The following is a 7,755-nucleotide window of genomic DNA, read 5'->3' as shown; positions in this document are numbered from 1 at the left end:
CCAGCTCCGTCCGCAGCCACGTCCGGACCACGAAGTCTCTGCTCCCTCCTGTAGAAGGCCCAGCAACGTCGTCTTTGCTCTTTTCCGCCAGGGGCTCATTAAGCCTGTGGTTGTACTTCCAGTAATTCTTTCAACAAGCGCATAAGGAGGCAGCTATGTGACAGGCCCCGAGCTTGGCACGGAGGGTAACAAGACGAATGTGACGTAGACTGCAGGAGGCACAGACCAGTAGACGGAAATCACCACGGTGCTTGTGTCATACCGCAGAGGCCGAGTTAAGCACAGGGAGCACATAGGAGGGGACTTAAGTCAGGAGGAGTCTGGCAAGGTTTTCTGGAAAAGGTCACACTGGCCTAAGCTCTGAAGGGCAAGGCGACGTTGCCTGCGTGGGGGAGGGGACTCCAGACAGCAGCAGAAAGTGCCTGAAGCAACCAACAGGAGTCAGGTGATTAGTTCAGTACGGCCAGAATGAAGGTGCCGGTAAGGGAGATTGTGCAAGATTTGGGCTAGAGAGGCAGGCTAAGGAGAAGATCTGAACTTACCCCTGAAATCCAGGTAACCACGGTACGATTTTAAGCAGAAGTGTGACATTGTGAGATTTAGATCATTCTGGCAACCGGATAGAAGATGATCACTAAAAGCCAAGAGACTAATTGGGGGGACATTATATATAGGAAAGAAGTGATGAGATTCCAAGTGGAAGTAATGTTGTGGGGGAAGAGAAGTGGAAAGATGACTTGAAAAGGCCATCCAAGATTTAGCGACTGACTAGTTATGGTTGTACTGGAGAGGGAAGGTCATCTGAGACCTAGAGAAGAGCTGTGGAGAAGGTTAGAAGAGCAATGGATTGAGAAAAAAAATCTGAGGGGTTCAGGAGAGGAAGCTGACTAGAGATACACAGGAAAGCTGGTACCCCACTTGAAAACCACGGACCTGTATAATAATACTCTGACTCTCAGATGTATAGTTTTCCATGGGCACCCCAGGTGCCAGGCAACTAAAGCTGACAAATCAAATGGTGCCCTCTTGAACCTGTGCAAAATTCTGTTTTTGTAAAATCACTGCCCAATCTTCAGCCTGGATTACCTAGCCCACTAGCTAAGGTAAATTACTACCTCCTCCGCATTCCTCACATATCATTTATTCCATATTTTTATAACACTTATCACGCTCTGACATTTCTTACCATTATTTGTATATCTACCGTGTGTGTGTGTGTGTGTGTGTGTGTGTACTCTTGGCTGCCATAACACCATAACACAGGCTGGGTGGCTTAAACAACAAAACTTTAATCCTCAAAGTTCTGGAGGCTGGAAAGTCCAAGGTGCCAGCAGGTAGGTTTCATTCTGAAGCCTCTTGTAGGTGGCTGCTTTTTCACTATGTGTTTACATGGCCTTTCCCAGGTGGGTGCCTGTGTGAAGAAAGGGATGGGGGAAGAGAGAAAGAGAGAGATTGTTTTTCCCTTCTTTTTTTTTTTTTTTTATCCTCACCCGAGAACATTTTTCCATTTTTTATTCAGATAGAGCGGGAAGGAGAGAGAAGAAGAGAGAAACATCGATGTGAAAGGGACACAACCAGGCATGACCAGCCAGGGCCAGGGACAAACTGCAGCCAAAGTACATGCCCTTAGCGGGAACCGAACCCGGGTCTCTGTGGACCACAGGCTGATGCTCTAACCGCTGAGCCAAACTGGCCAGGGCTTTTTTCCCTTCTTTAATAAGGCCACCCAGCCCAGCCGATGTGGCTCATTGGTTGAGTATCAACCCATGCATCAAGAGGTTGCCAGTTCGATTCCCCGTCAATGCACATGCCCAGGTTGTGGGCCTGATCCCAAGTGGGGGATGTGCAGGAGGTGGCCAATCTATGTTCTCTCTCATCAATGTTTCTATCTCTCTCTTCCTCCCCCTCCCTTCCTCTCTCTCTAAAATCAATAAAGGAAAAAATATTTTTAAAAAAATGAGACCACAGCTCTGGCTGGTTTTGCTCAGCGGTTAGAGCGTCGGCCTGTGGTCCGGAGAGACCCGGGTTCGGTTCCTGCTAAGGGTGCATACCTCGGTTGCAGTTTGTCCCTGGCCTGGGTTGGTCGTGCGGGTGGCAACCCCTCGATGTGTCCCTTTCACGTCGATGTTTCTCTCTCTCTCTCTCTGCTCCTCCCTCCCTCCCACTCTATCTGAACAAAAGATGGAAAAATATCCTCGGGTGAGGATAAAAAAAAAAAAATGAGGCCATCCACTCCTATCCAAGTAGGGCCCCACCCTCATGACCTCACATACCCTTAAATACTGCCTAATATCTCCAAACAGTCACATTAGAGGTTAGGGCTTCAAAACATAAATTTTGGAGGGACACAATTCAATCTATAGCAATATATAGATATATATAGATATATTAGATATGTTTTACTGATTTAAAGAATCCTATTTTTACAAAATTATTCAAATATAAAAGGTCCTCTATTGTAAATTCCAAATAATCAATTGATTATCACACAATACTTTTGATTTCTGCTGAACTCTTGAATCCATAGCAACATGTGGCTGCAATTGAGGAACCAGTGTAATTTCATGATTTTGCTTGATATTTTTGTTAAATAATAGGAGAATGAATGTGAAACAACTAAGACATATATTGAAAGTTCACTTTTTCAATACTATGTGATCACTTCTTTGTTGAACTCAATAATAGTTTTTGAATACTGGAAGAATATTTACTCAATTTTAAATGCTATTCACAATGTAACAGCTACAGATATAATGCACTTTTAAGTTTAATCTGTACTATTAACACTCTATCACTTTTAAGTCTAAACAATCAACAAAACAATAAATCAAGCCCTGGTGTGTAGTATTTGCTAATATTTCTGTGGTGCAAATGCTCTTACCATGACCTATTTCAATTACTGACATAATGTCACAAAACATGGAGTTGGGAAGAGATGTGCATAGCATATCATTATATACTTCCATGGTGCAGATACGACAGACATAGATAATGGTAAGATGTAGTAAAAATAATTAGGAAGTAATGAGTTTTTAATATTTGTTATTTATTTTTAATATATTATAAATTTATACAAATTTTAATAATGGCTGCACATAACCAGCTCATAAAATTCTTTGTTTTTCAAATATGTTTTTATTGATTTTTAGAGAGAGAGGAAGGGAGAGAGAGAGAGAAACATCAATGACAGAGATACATCGATCAGCTGCCTCCTGCACACCCCCTACAGGGAATTGACCCCAAAACCCAGGCATGTGCCCTCACCAGGAATCAAACCAGGACCTCTCAGTCCATGGGAGGATGCTCAGTCCACTGAGTCACACTGGCCAGGCTTACAAAATGTTTAAAAACTTAACAGTCAGCTCTTGTAAGCTAATAGGAGCTTACTCCAGCATACCACTATGTGCCTTTGTTTGTGCTATCTCCAGCCCTTCCCTCCAGTTCTTTTAGGGATCTGAATTCTCCTTGAACTTCAATGCTCACTCAGTCCTATTGTCCACGGACACTATCACCAATCTCTTCTTTTCTCAACAGAGAAATTTCTTATTAAAATTTATTGAATATACTGTATTCCTGTTCTATGATGGCACTTATTTAATCCTCTCTAGCATTATAACTTGATTTTATATTCTTATTAAAGGTCTTAAGTTTGAGGAAGGAAACATGAGAAACTGTTAACCATAGGGGGTAGAAGAGGGTGGAGGACTTTTGGCTGATAGTCTTATATATACTATTTAAATTTAATTTTTAAACTACTCAATTAAAAAATAAATACATTAAGAATGGTCAGAAAATAATACTAATAATAGACTCTTCAATGGATGCTAAAAACATTAGGTGAAATAGCGATGGGGTACAATATTGAAACAGTTCCAAGGTATCACTCCAAAGATTTTTCAAAAATGAATTACAAAGGAATGATGAATCTTGTACATGGAGCAACATGGAAGGTAAAACCTTAACCACAATCAAATTTAGCGTTACAAACATAGAGCGTTATCCTGACACTGTCTTCTGAAGTGATGTAATACAATATTCACAACAACCCCTATAAAAAATTCTTGGCAGAATATTTATTCCAAATCTAATCTAGCCCTTCCAGACCTAACTTCCAGTTTACAGAAAATGTGAAGAGACAGAGTAACAAGTAAAACAATACCATGTGGTAAAAATTAAAATGCAGAACCTACTATAAGATAATTGGCCTGCACTCTTAAAATGTGTCATCGTGACAGGTGGGAGAGCTATTTCAAATGGAAAGAATGTACAAAGTTATAACAGCCAAATGCATGATTTGATTGTCTAAATTCTAGATTGGGAAATAGCAAGTAAAGAAATTTGAGGGACAGTTAAGGATATTTGATTATAAGATGGATATTAGATGACATATGTGGTTATTGTTAATTTTTTTTTTGAGGGGTATGTAATGTAGAGAAAAAGTTTCAGGATGTCTGCAACTTACATTCAAAAGTTTAAAAAATTTATCTAGGTAGATGGATGGACAGAGAGAACAAAAGCAAATGTAGCAAAATATCAATAATTGTTTAATCAAAGTGAGAGATATGATCTTATCTCCATGTTTAAATTTTTCATATTAAAAAGTTTAGAAGAGAATAAAAGGAATGTTATTATAGCAATGTAATGCCTTCTGAGTCTTAATATGCCAAAAATCATATAGGAATTTATCAGGAAGTAAATTGACAGACAACTCAATTTGGTCCTCCAATGTTGTTTAAAACAAGTAATTGAAAGTGAACCCCAAAATATGCCACTTTGGCGTAAAAATTATTTTAAGCTGAAGGCAACTGAGAAGAAACAAATGTAATAAATGCTCTCTACTTGGCCTATTTGTTTAAAAACAGGACATAAATTTGTAAACTTGGTCCCCCTCCTCTCTCTACCAGGAAGGAAAAAGTTACCCTTATCAGCCCAGAGATAGCACCAAAGCATCTACATAATATATTTTACTAACTAGCCCTTACCTTCCATTAGTCCTATATATTTGCCTTCCCAAAATTTGCCATCCTAGAAACTCAAAATCTTTTTCCTTTGTCTTGTCACTTCTCCAAAAATTCGTTGTTCTTAAGATGCTACAGAAGCCCAAATTTCAACCACCACTTTGAATTATCCTTCTTGAGTACTCCCATGTGTATGCATCATGCACATGCTAATAAACTTCTCTTTGTTTTTCTCTTGGTACTGTCTTTTGTCAGTCTGATTTACAGGGTCTCAGACAATGAACCAAAAATGGTAGAGGGCAAAGATGTTTTATCCTCCCCGACAAAAGTCACCTGGATTACACAGTTATCAGAGTCATACATACTTTTTTTTCAACATCTAACCTGATATTCCAAATACTTCCATTGTTTGGGGCCCCCTGGAATATTTGACAGCTATTAAGATTTAGAACATTGAGAAGCATGCGTTTCAAAATGTGAAAAAGGAAGAGTGACAAGAACCAGTGTGACAAGTTCTCAAAACGATAACTTTTAGGAAAGTAAATACATGGAAGGCATGGCTTGGTTCATTCCACTAAAAATATCAGTGCCACTTCATCCTTTAGAATATCTTTTTGCATTCCCAGAAGTGTATGTGTCACAGAAATTAATTTTTTGCCATATTTACTTTAGTTTAGTTTTGTTTTATTATTCTCACCCGAGGACATTTTTCCATTTTTTGTTCAGACAGAGTGGGAGGGAGAGAGAGGAAGAGAGAGAGAGAGAAACATCGATGTGAAAGGGACACATCGAGTGACTGCCACCCGCACGACCAACCAGGGCCGGGGACAAACTGCAACCGAGGTACACGCCCTTAGCGAGAACTGAACCCAGGTCTCTCTGGATCACAGGCCGACACTCTAACCACTGAGCCAAACCGGCCAGGACAGTTTTATTTTTTTCTTTTTTACAAAATAATACATATACAGTTAAAACCCATCTCCATTCCTGGCTATAAGTTACTGTATTCTTTCTGTTCAAATTTTTATATCTAGGTTTGTGCACAATAAAAATATATAGCATAGCTTTATATCCTTTTACATTTTTAATAGATGGCACCATATTTCATGTATCCTCTTGCACATTGTGTTTGAGATGTATCCACATTAGTTCACAGGGATTTAGTTCATTTATTTTAGCTATCTTATAGTATTCTATTGATGAATTACCAAAATGAATGTTATCTTAATAATGGACATTTAGTTTTTCATCTCTAAAATCAATTCTGCAATGAACAGCTTTGCAGGAGAGTTTATCTAGAGTAAATACTTAGAGTGAAATGGGTAGGCCATAAGGTATCTTCAACTTTGCATGTTAAAATAACTGTAAATCTACTCCCTGTTTCTTCTTAGTATATGAGAATATCCCTAATCCCTGCCAACATGTATTATTTTCTGTTCTCACCAATTTTATGTGTATAAAATGGTATATCATTGATCTTTTAATTTGCACTATCCTGAGTAGCAGTAAAGTCTCAACTTTTGAGAATATTATTGGCCAATCAGGTTTTTTCTTCAGTAGTCTCTTTTTCAATTGTGTTGTTTGCCTTTTATTATTCTCCATAATTATTGGTTTGTTGGAGTTTTAAAAACTTATACTTAAATATTAAAATTATGTTTTGATGTTAGTCTTTTGTTCTGAGTTGAAAATCGTCCTTTCTCTTTCATAGATGAAAAAAATGCCTCCTGAGTGAATGTATGAGGGAAGGATGAAGGAACAATCTGTTCCACAACCTTAGACCCCATACTGAACTAGAAACTGCCAGGCGATGCTCCATGAAGCTGCTAAATTAAGATAAATGAAAAGGGCACACAAACCAGGTTGCTTTCCAAATGGTTCATGGTTTGCGCTCTTGATTTATGAAAGATGATACTCCCCATTAAAACTCTTTTTAATAGTTTGACTTCATTTTGCTGACTGAATCACTTTAATCATATTATTCTAATAATTGAGTTATTTCTATTTCATTCTCTTTGTTTCTTCTGCATTCTCAGATGTGCCGAAGATAGACTAAAAAGAACCACAGATCTGCCCAGTCAGTGTGGCTCAGTGGTTGAGCATTGACCCATGCACGGGTTTGATTACTGGTCTGAGCACATGTCCAGTGGGGGCATGCAGGAGGCGGCTCATTGATGTTCTCTCTCTCCTTCTCCTTTCCTCTTTCTCTAAAAATTGAAGAAGAAAAAAGAACCACAGATGTAGGCCTACAATGGAGGTTCTAGAAAAGTTTCAAAGAAGAAATAAATTGTCTTAAAGGATGAAAATAAGGGATAACAATTTATCAGATTGTGCTATAGTTATCCTTACAAATGGCTCTCATTTTTTAGTAACAGCTAGATTTTCTTCTTGTTGTCTCTCCCTAGAGCATAAGTGTCTAACAGGCAGACTATATATGCTCCATTTCTGTATTATTCCCTCAGGCTTTAGACGCTGATATGGATTCCAAGACAGAGTTCCAGGCAGTGTAGGGACAGTACCAAATACAGTGTGGTTGTAGTAGAAGTCAAAGCCACTCTGCCAAGATATTTATTTCTGTAAGAGCTTTTGGTGGTTGGTGTTAACTATTGAATGCAGTGATTATCAAGAAGCATCATGAGTAGTTTTTTCTTTTGCATTATATTTAATGTATAGATGATAGTTAATCTTTTAAAATTTTTGTTTAACGATTGAAATTTGTCTTTTCCCCCTCCGAGTGTATTTATTTACTTTCTTCCTTGATCAGTCTGTTTGGCAGTGTTAAATTAATTAAACATGGAAG

The sequence above is a fragment of the Molossus molossus genome, unplaced genomic scaffold (assembly GCF_014108415.1).
Source record: "Molossus molossus isolate mMolMol1 unplaced genomic scaffold, mMolMol1.p scaffold_m16_p_1, whole genome shotgun sequence".
Classification (NCBI taxonomy): Eukaryota; Metazoa; Chordata; class Mammalia; order Chiroptera; family Molossidae; genus Molossus; species Molossus molossus.
Note: the sequence above shows the minus strand (reverse complement) of the source record.